The sequence below is a fragment of the Polypterus senegalus genome, chromosome 2 (genome assembly GCF_016835505.1).
Source record: "Polypterus senegalus isolate Bchr_013 chromosome 2, ASM1683550v1, whole genome shotgun sequence".
NCBI classification, from domain to species: Eukaryota; Metazoa; Chordata; class Cladistia; order Polypteriformes; family Polypteridae; genus Polypterus; species Polypterus senegalus.
Window position 1 is genome coordinate 273,174,925 of NC_053155.1, and position 15,199 is coordinate 273,190,123.

Below are 15,199 nucleotides of genomic sequence, written 5' to 3' on the forward strand. Positions count from 1 at the left end.
TCAGTTTTGGTGACTCGGTACCTTTCCTTCTGGTATTGACTTTGGTTCATCTTTTGACTAAAGATTCATCTCCAGGGGCCTCATGCATAACGGCGTGCGTAGAATTTGCACTATAACATGACGTAAGCACAAAAGACGAAATGTGCTTACGTATAGAAAAATTCAGATGCAGGAATCTGTGTGTACTCCAACTTCCATGTTCTTCTGCTACATAAATCCCAGTCAGCGTGAAAAGTAATGCTGTGCATGCACGTGCTGTCCCACCCCAACTCCACCCAGAATTATGCCTCTTTGAATATGCAAATCAATACAAATAGCCCTTAAGCTCAGCGTTCTGTGAAAAGACAATGGGAAAAGCAAGAGGGAAAATGGAAGAATTTCAGCGAATACCAAGTGGAGGCAAAGGAAAAACATACTATTTGTTGATTTAAACAGTGGTATAACTAACAAAAGGAAGTTGATCAAGTGACATAGTTTGTCGGAGAAACTCGAAAGTTCAAGTTCACAAAGTCGCACAGTGCCAAAATAAAAAAGAAGTCAACTATCAAAGTTGCCGTGAAAAGGTGAGTTGTAGCCCACTGTCTGAGTGTCATATGAAAGCTTATTAGGGTACTGACAAAAAAAAAAATAGGCGCACAGTGGGAAAAAAGCACGAAATGTCAACTTTAATCTTGAAATTTCCACTTTAATCATGTAGTTTATTTTGTCATTAAAGTAGAACATCATAAAGTTCATCTTAAAATCATTTAATTTACTAGTTTCTCAATCCCATCGTAACTAAAGTAGCATGTTAAATGCTTTGTTTTGTATTTGATCTTCTATGTGCTCTATGTGTGTGAATCACTACGTGCTTCCATTCTTTCTCTGACAGGACCCAGAATCCATTACATTCGTGATATTACAGCTCTCTGAATAATTAAAATACTGAGATGTATACGTGATATTTCCATCATGATTGGAATGAAAGTATGTTATTAAACATGGGAACACGATGGCGCAGTGATTGTTCATGTCTCACACAAGATGCTGCTGCGCCATGTGTGACCTTCGATGAAATAATTTATTGTAGCAGTACTGTCTCTTTCAAACGTACAAACATCCAATTCCTGTCCTTACTTTTCTTTCCCCAAATACCCAATCGCCACACAATCAGCTCTGTAATAGACATTAAGCCATCTGTAAGCATACAATGATGATTCTTCAAAACTTTTAAGGAACATTGAAATATCTTCATAGTACGTAATTAATTATTCTATCTGTCTATCCTTCCAGTGTCGCGCCAGCCTCAGTAAATATACAGCGTGAGGCAAGAACAATACGTGAACTTGCTAGCGCTGCGGCACCGTGTCCTCACATGTTTAATTATTAAAAATACAGATTATTTAAATGAAGTTAAAGTTTTATCTGTATAATATAATCAACATATTTCGCTGCATTTCATCTTAAAAATAATATCGTCATCATATGTAAGTACACGCTTTATAAAGTGGTGCAGGTTGTGCAATATTATAACTGTAGTGCAAGTTTACAGTGGGGTAATTGTACTTATAAGTGCAAACAATTCTACAAGGAGCAATTGATTGAGTGCGTTTATAGTTCTTGGGATGAAACTGTTTCTAAACTGCGAGGTCTGTACAGGAAAAGCTTTGAAACGTTTTGCCATGGCTGAGGCAGCGTGTACTTGATACTGTATACTGATAATTGTCTTTCCGATCAGCTGCTACTGTGATTCCCCACTCAGATACAGTGATATAAATACTCCGAGTGGTGCAGTGAGAGTAATATGGAAAAAGATGATCCGCTGTGGCAACTCCTAACGAGAGCAGCTGAAAGAAGAAGAAAGTGCAGTATGAGTAACAACACTAAAGCAGTTATGGTATTTGGAATACTATGGCTATTCCCTGGACCATTATATTATTACAGGTTAATTACAATCAGATGCATTACACTAATAAACAATATGCGATTAATTTCAGTGTATTTATAAAGCCGCGTCAGGAAAAGATAGGATAGCCACACAGGAACAGTAGCACTGCTTTGACGCTGGGTGCTGCCAGTCTGCAAAACCGAGCAGAGAACTTGCGTACGACAGGGTATGAGGTACCATGGAAATTTGCGTGGCTTTACGCCAAGTGTAGGTTTTATACATTGTGATTTGAACGTGGAAACATTCTTATGCAACATTTCTGTGCGTACACACCGTTTATACATGAGGCCCCAGGTTCTTCAGATAAACACACACTTTGAAGTCACAATTATATTAGCTCAGAACACTGATGGAAGCAAATTGAGCTGGGATTTTTATATCTCATTAGTGTCTGAACTGTGACCATGACCAAGAAAGCTCAAACTGTAAGTATGGTCATGTTTAAAAAAAAAATCACATCATGCTGCTGAGAATTTGGTGAATAAAAATGGAACAGAAAACAGATGATTGTGTGATTACACCTAAACACAATATTTATTATTGTGTTTAGGTGTAATCTTGGATCCCAATTAAATTTTAAATCACACATTAACCATATTATTAGGACTGCATTTTTCCATTTAAGGAACACTGCAAAAGTTAGACTTCTTATAGCACTGCAAAATGCTAAGAAAATAATTCACGCCTTTGATTTTGGTCAAATAGATTTCTGTAATGCACTCCCAACAAGAATCTTATCTTGTTGTTTCATCGGTTTTAGCATTGTTTCATTGGTTATCCATTTCCTTTTGAAATGGTTTATAAAGCCTTAAATAATCTTGCTTCTTTGTATATTTTAGAGGGCCTGTCCTGCTACATTTCAAGTGGTAACCTTAAAGCTTCTAATAGTGGTCTGCTTATTGTTCCAAGAGCTAATCATACTGTAAAAGATGTAGTAAAGTGGCCTTATGCCGTTGTACTTTACCAACAGAGATATACCAGGCTGAAACGGTAGATCATTTTAAAAAGCTGCTAAAACCACACTTTTTCAATTTAGGTTTTTCATAGCTACCTTTTAATTCTGTACAGGCATAGAATTGAATCACAGAATCATATTCTTCATGGATTTACAATCCGTAATTTTCTATTTTTCTCTGCTTTTCCCCTTTTTTTTCTGCCACCACCACCTCATCATGGACTCTCTGTTATGCTTGAATGAAAGCAGATGGCTCTGCTGTCGACGAGACCCAATGCATCAATTCACTAGGAACAGGCCTAAAAAACAATAAGGAACAACTTTATACATTTATGTTTGCTAGAATGCCCAGTAGGGGCTGTGTGGTCTATTTGGCCTTGCAAATCCTGCAGATTTTGTGTCTTCCTCCAGCATTATGTGTTTTTTTTTTTTGTTTTAATTTTTTTCTTTTTTTCTGTTCTCCCTGGCCATTTTATCTTATCATTAGACTTGTCATTAGAGACTTAAAGAACAATGCTATTTATAAGGACTCTAATTATAAATCTATTTCATGTAAGTTTACTTGGATATTTTTGTAATTTTTCATAATTATTCTTATCTAATTTAAATTTGTGAATCTTTTCTTGCAAAAGCTACATTCTATGTATGAAAATGTGGTATCGAAATACATGTTTGTTGCATTTCCTTATATGAACCGAGAAAAATATCACATGGAGCTCAAATATTCAGTGTTTTCAAATATCCCATATTATGCAATCATAAGAAAGTGTGAAATGTATATTAATATATTTGGAATAAGAGTGTAATTCGCTGCACTAGATGTCAATTCTGTTAGATTGGACAAAGGGGAGGGCTTCAATATAGTTTATACAAAAGTACCATGTAATGCAGATCCGCAACAAAATAAAACATGTAAGCTTACTTAATGGTTTAATGTCTTGAGGAAAACAATGATGATTAGGTATTAGTACCTTTTTTGCTAATTATTATCTACCCAATCATGGATCAGAATTTATGAAAATCAAACATGAAAACAAAGAAAACATTGTAAGTAACAAATCAAAATGATTCACATAAAAAAACAGTAAAACAGATAAGAAAGGATTTAAAAAATCAACGGGCCTATTCACGCCTAAATGTTTATCTAGTGTTTTAATACTAGACCAACACACTCCTCAGATGCTTGTAAAGTTGTTTGACATTACTTTCAATAACACTATTCACATCTAAGCATTTTAGCAGGGAGCAGTTTAAAAAAACGCCTGTCAGCACGAGTTTTCAGGCAAATTCAACCAAACAGCTCTTCCATTAAAATGAAAAGTAGCATTGGTTAAAAAAATATGGATCCAAACTCATCTAGAGCTTTTCAGTAATTACTGCTCTGATGCAGATCTTTCTGGTCATAAAATAGCTCATTACGATAGCAATTGACAAGAAGAATGCATAATTAATTGCAGAATTACAGTATTTGAAGGTTTCTCTTGCACGATTTGGCTCAAAAACCAATCAGCACATCATCATCTCATAACAGGCTTAAGTTTCGAGGTTGGTATTTTTGCGTTCAGCCATTTTAGCTCTAGTCCACCCACAAGAAACTATGACACGCAGACACACAAACTGATAGACATGCACCCATCACTGAGATATCAACGTTTTCGGTATCAGGGGACCCTACAATGTGGCGATCCATCGAAAACCGGAGATCAAAATTTTTGACGAGTCTTAAGCTTTTGCACATCCTCCATAGACTATAGGTTATGGTGGTGCAGGGCGCAAAACAAAAATAGCATTTTTGCAACACTTTGCAATGAGATAAGAATCTTTAAAAATTCTACATAAATGACATAATATATGTTTACATGATTCTTTATAGCCCTAAGCAGAAATTGGGACGTCAGTTTATGACTTAACTTAAAAATATCTAAACGGAAATGGACAATAATGTTATAAAGACACTCTCAAATACAGTATCACTGTACTTACACTTACACTTATTGACATCTGTATGTAATCTTGGAATTTTTCAGGATGCCACCTGAGAACTTTATAGTAGGCCTGGAATTGTCTTCTAGATTCTCTTTGCTGCAGAAAGAGTGAACCCAATGTCTGTACTCCCAATACTGATGAAAACTCCTCTTCAGTACTGGGACTGCCAGCATTAAAAGCGCTAAAGTCATAGAAAACACTGTGGAGACTTAATGATCACGTCAACACCCACAAAATGGATACAGGAAATGACGTCTACCATTTTCCCCTTTAAAACGCTTCTTTGAAAACACTTCAGAAAATCCTAAACATCATTTGAAAAATGCCTGAAAACACTAAAAATAGAGTAGTAGAGGTTAGGAGCACGCGCTGATACAGTGCATTGCCACACTCACCACATGACAAACCTAATCAGGATCCCAGATTAGGACTCAAGTGCAGCCATGCAATGGGTGACACCTCAGCACCACACTAGTTCTGATGGAGTGGAACAGTGGGAGTTTTTTTGTGGTGGCTGGAGTGCCGATTCTGCTACCAACCCCCAGGTTTTCCCTGCAGGTTGGAGGGCCTACATGCAGGGCTGGATTCAGATTATCACCATATCCAGGATGAAGCAATTGCAGGTTAAGGGCCTTGCTCAGGTGTCCAATGGAGTAGAGTCACTTAAGAAGCTTGAAAAATGCTAAACAAATGCTGCAAATTTACAACGCTCAAGTGGGAATGGGCTCTAAAGCTGGGGATGAAACCCTGAAAAACCATAACACTTTCTGCAGCCTTATTGGTTGATTTTTTTTGTTAAAGTTTAGAAATATGTTTTATTTGGCATATAGTTTTCATTGGGTTGTTTCATTTCATAAGTGCTCCCCTTTGTTTTGGTGTCCATCTGTTACTATCTGGGTGCTTTGAGATGTTGGTGTAGTCAGAACATAAGAGCATCAGAAACTTGACCAATGGGAGGAGACCATTCAGTCTGTCAAGCTTGTTTGTTTAGATAATGGCTAACCTACCAGAGGGAACCTTCAATAGATTTAAAAAAAAATGCAACATATGAAAAAGAATACTCATTTATTACCTTTTCAAGTTCAGCCACTTTATGCCAAGTACAAGTTTATTGTCATACGTGCATAGTACAGTGATATTCGTACTGGCATGTTTCATCAGAACAGTTGACAAAATACAATACAAAAAAATGAGGTGTTAGGAGTATTTATTAGAATTCACACAGCTATATAGTATAACAAAGAGCAATTGATGTGGTCCTTTATCCAAACAGACTGACAGCATATTTATTAGAATCTGATCCTTATAAATTCTGTGCATTGCACAGCACATATCTTTGCCCCTCGCTGTGCTGGATTCTCACCCAAGATGTTTTTATAATGAAAATCCAGGCAGTAGCTGATTTTTCTTCAATTTATCAGGAAAAGGAATTCAAAAACAGTACATCTGGTTACTGTTATTTAATGAAAATTTAAATGTATTACCGTAATGCATGTTTTCTTCTTTTTTACTGGATCATAAACATAGTTATTCTTATGAGTTAATGAGTTAGCATTGCAATGTAACATTTGTAATGGAGATCTTATCTGCAGTGTGATTTAATGCAGCAATTAGACTTGAGTAAACATATGCTACAATCTATTTCATATCAGAGCACTGTGTAAGGCTGGGAAGTCTTTACAAATCATTTGAAATCCTAAAAGAGAGAGTCATAAGGAGTAAGGAACACCATAATGTGGTAAATCACCTTATCAACATTAAATTTGCTGAGACTTCCACTGCATATGTCAACAAAAATTATGCTCCTTCTTAAGTATCATTCCATATTACATATAATTTTCATCAGTGTGTCTCCTGTTTGTAATGCATTTACTACTTCCTTAATCTCATATCCTCCTGATTCCATCTATCTGACCATCACATAATCTCATTCATCCTAACAGCACTGACAGCAAGACATGACCCAAGCATGGAAAATGTGTCAGTCCACTGTAAGGGTACACTCAAACAGATATCAATGTCAAGGAAATTTAAAGTCACCAAATGACCTAACATGTACTCTTTGTAGTTCTAAAGGAAAACACTAGTACTGGAGGTTTTGTTTTGGGACCCAACTCAGACACAGAGAAAATATGCAAACTCAACACTCACGGAGACCAGATGTAGGATGGGATTTGAATGCAGGAGTCATCCAGACTGCGTCATCTTTAATAAGCTGTGCTAGGTAGATATTTATGCTGTCAAGTAGAAGGGCACATAGGATTTTTAGAGTCTCACTCCTATCACAAAATGTAACACTCCAGCAATAAACTTCTTTGCTTAGAAGGAAAGTTATTGAAGGATAGCTCAAGAGACATGGCCTGAATAAATATGACCTGAGTAAAATAACACAAAAATAAACAATTCTTTTTTTAGTTAAAATTTCCATTTTGTAAAAAGGAATATTCTGTTATTTAGATTAGTGTCTTGTATACTGTGTGCCTGTCTACTGAAATCCTAGGTTTTCATCATTTATTCATTCATTTATTTATCTATTTATTGATTTATAATTTATACTAGCATGTTAACTGTTTTATTTTAAGCTTTCTATGTATCTTCTCTTGCCATTCATTGGTGTTTTCCTTAACCGTTTAAGTATGGTGCACAAACTTAAGGTGATACCATAAATTTAATGTTTCTTTTTGGAAAGGGAAGAATGCTTATAAGATCACTCTTTGGATGTTACTGATTATACAATATGTGCAAAACATATGCAAACGTCATGGGGCTCTGCATTTAATCTTGCTTTGGTCATCTCTAGTAACATGGAACTGAAAGCATTCATAAGTTTGTCAATGAAAAAACACATTGACACTGGACCTCTAAAACTCACTCTAAGTCAGTTCCTCTTTATACCTCAGTTTTAAAAAAAGAACTCTGATCAACTTATTGACTATTTTAACTTATTTTTCATGTTTTCTGTACTAACATTACTTAATTACATCTTTACAAAATAGACTAGTCTATTTCAACAACTAATTTCAATAGTGTGCAAACAATTGATATTTGTAAAAAAGTGCCAGACTGGTTTTAAATTAACTCTACAAATTGTGCCTGGTCTTCAAAAAATCAAATCCATCAACTTTATTTTAGATAGTACCATTGACATTACAGGGCATGTTCTATTACAGGGTGTTTTACAAGGCTAACACGACTCCAATACAGTATCAAACATGAATGCTGTGTAGTACAGTAAAAGCACAGCAAATATAATGCATGTGACACTGAGACATGCTAATCAAATCACCCTAAATTTATATAGCAGCACCATTATGTACAAGAACACAAGGTGATTCACATAGCAAATAAGAGCACATCACAATATATATAGTAAATACAAGACCTTTCAATTACATGTTATGATTACAAAGCTTTATACTGTTTTAAGTAAAGAACAATACAATAGGACACTGATAAGCAGTCAGTATGGTAAGAATTAACATTAGTAGAGTCACAATGGTTAAAGGCACCCTGTTTGGGGTTTGTTTCTGCCTTGTGCCCCATGCTAGCTGGGACAGGCTCCAGCACCCCTCACAACTTTGTTGAGGACTAAGTGGGTTAGAGGCTGACTGACTGACAATTGTTTAAAATGATTTAAAAGAGTCAACTGGTAGAGGTTCACAAACTCAATAGTATGACTTTTCCAGAGAGTAGGAGCCACAAAGCTGAATGTGAGGTCACCAAAAGTTAAAAAATGGATGTTTGGAACTGCATTTAAGGATCAACATTATCTGCTGATGACTATGACAGGTTCTGTGGAGTTTTGAAATTGGCAGCTTTGTAAATCTGATACTGTACAGGTAGTTGGTGTAGTTGAGGCAGATTAGGAAAGATGTGATATTTGCATTTGGCCCATGTCACCACTTTGGAAGCAGCATTCTGAAGTTGATATAATCAGTTGATGATTTGAGCATGAAGACCATTGAATAGTGGATTGCAATAATCCATTTTAGAGGTGATGAAGATGTAACAAACTGTTTCTGCATCCAAAAAGACAAGGAGTGGTCTGATTGTAGAATTATTCCATTAGAGGTAAAAAATATGTCTTGGCAATAGTAGAGGTGTGTTTTTTAAAGCTCAAAGTCTTTTTACAAATATCACTAAGACTACAAATGTTTGCAGGAGCAAATGTCCAGTAAAATGGAAGTAAGTGCTTTTACATGAGCTGAACATCTTACAAGAAATAATTATGTTAGGTTTGTATTCATGTACACAAAGTTCATGGATGCCCACTCATGTTTGTCATTTAGTTAGAAAGTGAGCTTGTCTGAATCTTTTGCACAACCAGGAGAGACCATGATATAGAGCTGACCCTGGATTGATTGAAAGATGAGAGTCTTAGAACAAGTGTTTGCACATACTTGTGTAACGTTTTTCTCAAAAAAAAAAAACAAAAAGGCTGACTGTCAGGAAATATCAACTTGTCCAAGATTAAACATGATATGTATTGTGCAGTCTCAGAGCACAAAGATTTATAAATCAGTAACAGGGTTTGGAAGACCATCTGACGTTTGACAAAACAGCAGTGGTTAAAAGGCAACTGAAGGTTAATAGGATGAGAATATTATATATGGGTGAACAGTCTGGAAGGTGTCAGGATTTTTGAAGTTTCAGCATTTTGCTTATTTTCTGTCTTATTGTTTGGTTCAATGCTGGTCTTCATTGTGCCAGTGACATCATCAGTACGTAACTGTGAAGTATGAGTTAACATGGCACAGAAGCATTGCCACTCGTGTGTTTGTGATGGCTTACCAGTGATTTTCCAAACACCATCCAGACTTTTTTTTTCCAAGTTTGATACTTAAAAACACACAGTAATATACAACAAACAAAACAATTACATTTTATTTTTGATTTTCCATTGCAAGATTTAACCAAGAAGGACTTGTAGGAAATAATTTAGTATAAGAAACTGGTTATCTGCCTTTACTTGTGGACTCCAGACTTCTGTCCATCTCACTGCAGCAGATGCTGTTTTGCTTCTTATAAGGAGATGCTCATCGCTTTCAGCTCATTCACTTCAGTCTTGTTAGTGCTATGTGTATGTTTGAATAACGGGTCCACTTCTTGTGACCTGCCAAAAATTAAAGTGGTGGTTGTGTTCTTATCTTTCTTACCTGTTACTTTGACAGCGGTACCAATAAACATAACAAGCCACCGTTGCCTCTTTCCATCTTTGTCTTGTCTGAGCAGTATTTTGAACCTTGCTAATGTAATATTTGTCTGTACAGCTAGCTAATGTATGCTTTGGCTGTGCTTGTCTTATCTTCTGACTAAATTTCAACTAATTGGTGGCTGACCTTTTTATTTCACTGTACTTCTAACTCCTCTCTGTTTTGCTGCCCATGCCTCACAACTGCAGTTATTAAGTTCACTCAGCACACTGACACGGTCTCTCCAGAGCTCTCCTAGTTTAATGAATTTTTATTTTCTATCCCTGACAAGTTTCTAATTAGGGTTAAGATTAAGGCCCTGGCTTTTTGAACATACCTTGTTTTGAACCTTCTTTGTTCCTAACTCTTTGTTTTAGATCAGTGTTTGGGTTTATAGTTCTTCTGTTGATATGTGCTTTCTTTCAATGAACATGTTTCTGTTCAGTGTTTATATACTTAACCTCTGGCACTTGAACATTTAACAACAGAGGTCCAGTTGGCATGGTTTATGAATTTTGGGTCCAGGAAACTTTAGAACAGGTATGAAACCCAAAATCTAGAAAAGGGCCTGGGGTATAAATTGCAAACAGGAGAGAGGAACTATTACAAACCACTGGACGAAGAAACAGTGTTTCTTCTTAATACATTAGTTATCAAAATAACTGAAAAATAAAACAAGTATGAATTCCAAAAATGTCTATAAAATATACAATGTTTTTACTACAAGTGGCCACCCAAAAGTAAACAAAATTCACACCCAAAAATGATAATCAAAGCCCAAAAAACTAAAGCAAATAATCCAAAATGAGAGAATTTCAAAAGTTTAACTGAAATGATTCTCAGGCTATTAAACAGATCCCTCTCCCTTTAGCTCAATTACAAAGAAAAAAAAAGAAAGACAATGAACAGAATGAATATAAATTACAATAATGTAATAATTTGGAAAACAAAACACACAATATGAATAAAGCTAATAACAAGATTTAACAAAATATTCACATAGAAAAATAACCTCAAATAATCAACAAAAAATAACAATAACAAACCAAAAATAACTGAATAAATAAATGGAGCCCTCTTTGAACCATAACAATTAAGAAGAAATAAACGTGTATTTGCTGAAATATTATTTCACCTCTCTTATTATCGAAGTCTCAGACTATCACATGGGAGATCCTGCTCAGTCCTGAGCCTCCACTTATCCACACTAAAAACAGAGAGCCAAAGCAAAGGGAGGACAACTCTTTAACTAGGCAGTGCCAAGCAAAATTATACAACAAGTTTCCTCTTTTCTCGTTCATTCGCCAAATAAGAAATATTTTACCATGAAAACAAAACCAAAACAAAAACTACTTTTTTTTTTTTGTAATCTAGTTTAGGGAGGATCAGGGACCCCAACTGTCCTCACTTAGAACTCCAGCTTTCTATACCTGAGCCCCACATGTTTCTGTAGCAATGGTATCCATGGTATTATACATAAGGGTGTCAATGTATGGTATGTTCATGGTGATTAATTTCATAATACCACAATCCTGTTTTAAATCCATGACACAAAAATGACAGAAATTAATCAAATGCAAAAGAGGTCTAAAACAAACAAAATGTCTGCAAAATGACAGAATCTCACTACACCTCCAAAATATGCTTATTCTGAAAAAAAACGAAGTAGAATAAACAATAATATAATTTCCCCACTCATGCATATACAGTATCTGTCTAAATGACCATGCAGTAAAGGATCTTTGTAGACAAGCTACACACAATAAAAATAAAATTTTATGTTATTTATTTTCAGTAAAATGTCAGTAGTACATTGTTTATAACAGTGTTGGCTTTATTGTTGTATATATCCATCCATCCATTATCCAACCCGCTATATCCTAACTACAGGGTCACGGGGGTCTGCTGGAGCCAATCCCAGCCAACACAGGGCACAAGGCAGGAAGCAAACCCTGGGCAGGACGCCAGCCCACCGCAGTTGTTGTATATATTGATATGTTAATCAATTTAATAAGACACACTTTCTGTCAAAATACTGTACTAATAGATTGGCACAAGTTAGATTTTTGGTACTAACCTTTATGTTCAATTCTAATCAATTCACTTAACCCAATTATTTCTCATTGTTTTGAACCCATTCATGTGATGGTAGCCATTTTCACTTCCAATAAACAATATTACAGAACCAGCGGAATAATAGATATCAGCAAATTGTACTGTTCATACTACTAATTCAGTACTGCTCAGTAAAATAAATGTGTCTCTGTGGTTATATGGCTTTGCGAAGCAACCAAACACTTTCCCATTGTGGTCCCTTAGCCAATAAAACAAAAATGATTGATTAGACGTATTTAAAGAAATGCTACAGAGGAAGCACAGGCTCATTCCAAGATTATATAAAATGTCTTGGTGATTACAAAAGGCACTAAGAAGTCCTATCAAATACAACAAAAAAACATTAGTTATGTTTCGAAAACAATAAGACAAAATTTTTAATTTCTACTAAATGGGGTAAGTGGTCAGACGTTCCCAGAGGTGGGCAAACTGTTGGCTCTGCCATTTTGCAATTGAACAAATATGCGTAAAGATTACATTAGATAATCAAAAAAGAGTGTCATCTTTTAGGTGTACAGCGTTCAAAACAGACCAAGATCTTATGGAGCTCTAAATGAGAAACATGGATGTGACATACTCAAGAAATTACGGGTCTTGACTTTGGGCCTTTTAACAAAAGTACTGTACCAACAGAAGATTTAAGAAACATTAGAAATTTGACAAACAAGAGGAGACCATTCAGTCCATCAAGCCAAGCAATGCTATGAAAAGGAGCATAGCCAAATGGTGCTGCAGGAACATCATTAAAATCTGTAATTAATAGTTTTTACATTTTTAATATTCCTCTTAATTGTGTGCTGTATACCTTCAATATTTCCTTATTTGAAGATTTTACACAAAGGACACACTTTTGTATTTTCTTCTTGAATAATGCATTGTGGAGTTAACAAATAGATTCTTCCATAGTTCTATAAAAATACAAACCTGCGCCATGTCGCTTTCAACTCTATTATGTTTTGGTTTTCATACATTTCAATATTACTGGTAAAAAGTTAAATTTAATTAGATAGATAGATAGATACATAAAACAAACAATAACTCCCTAAACACACTTGCCAAACATCTTTCTTGGAGATTTCCTGCAATCAATAACAGGGCTATAGGTGGCAGTAAGATGGCCAGACCTGTCCTGATGTTCATCTGAAGGCATTAACATTTGAATAAAGCAGGTCCAGCTTGTTGCGTCCAATAAAGGAACATGGCGTTAGATGAATTTGTTTAATTATTTAACCTGAATTCCAGTAGCATAAGCAATTTATTAATACTGATTACTGAAAATGTATGTTTATTCTGATTAAGTTATTTTTCGTGTTGTGCAATCTAGTGTAAAGAATGAAAAGTACATAAAACAAATAATTGTATAGATTGACACTTTCCCTAAAGATTGCTTTTGAAATTTCATTTCAACAATGAATCTATCTGCATTTCCATGAAAACAGTTAAAATAAATATTTTATTGTGCAATTCTGAAGCATGCTCTTTTTAAAGCAACTTCTGTCAGCTGAATCAGTCTAAACCGTTTATATATGCATGAAGTATAAATATGTACATATGTAATGAATTAAAATACCAGTATCATACATATAAGTACAATAAAGCTTTCCAAGGGCATGCATTTACTCAAACAAAAAATATGCTTTTACCAACATTTCTTTTTGATCTTCATACTGTCTGGTGTTTAAAATAGATTGAGGATTTTTTTTTTTTTTTTTACATCCTTTTCATGTTAATCCAAGAAAATGCTTTGTGTTATTTATTTTTTTATGGAACTTTATTATGCTTAAAATCACATTACAATTGCTAAAACACAGTTCAATCAAAAATAGAATCATTATAAGTATAATGTAATTAAATCATAATCATACTCCACAAGAAGATGCTTTATATGTATATCTTAAGAATTTTGATGCTTTTCATATTTTGATATATTACTGCTTACTGGATGCATGTTTATAAACATTCCCCATATGATATGTTGGGTATTGCAAGTTATTAAAAACATAAAGTTTTTCCTGTTCTTGTCCAAGGTATGTTTGAGTGTCCTCCTTGTGGTGTAACTCAGTCTTTTGTACATCTTAAAATATTGTATATTGTAAGTGCTGAAGCGCATATAGTGAAAAGGCTGGTGACATCAGATTCGACTTTCAGAGACTTGCCTTTTATGTTACACAGCCTTAGACTAGTACTATAATTGTACCAATTCTCTCTGCTTTTGATTTGACAGAAAGTACATTTCTAAAAACTTTATTTTTGCAGGGATTAAACAAGAATGAATGCCCTCCCCCATACAGTTTCTCACTTAGTATTTCTGCTCCTGAAGTACTTGTATTATCTATAATAAAAATGTGAGGTACATGCTTTTAACAGGAGTAAGAACCTTCAATTCTGTGACATATCTGACTTATCTTGCGGCACTTTGTGCAAATGCTCAGCAACAAAATCATATTGAGAGTCACAGACTTATTAGTCTTAAGACCCCTGTAAACCAAATTGCCTTATGTGTATTTTGTTGGGGATGGGGGTGCTACTAGAATACTTGTTTAATCGATTTAGTGTGATGTTCTAGTCATAGTGTTTGCTAATAATTCCAAGATATATGTGAAGATATACTAAACATCTTCCCTGCTGGAAGAAAGGATCATTGTCTGCCTCATAGGCATTATGTTATATATTTTCAGTGAAATATTAATGTTTTAGTGAATTTAAGGTACTTACAACTTATTTTACTACCCAAAGTGCCCAACTATGGCATTCTACTTGACAATACTTGAATCAATAATTCTCAAATCTAGACAGGAGTAACACATTTTACTTCATCGTTTATAAAACAATCCATCCTTTTCTCTTTAATTCAGATGCAGAAATATTACACAATGTCATGTCATTTTTAAATTCCAGGTGAAATAATTCAATTGTAACTGCTATCTATTTGTCTATCTTGAAATTTGGGGGAAATTTGGCTTTTTTACAAAAGATCTTTAAATAAATACATCCATCCATCCATTTTCTAACCCGCTGAATCTG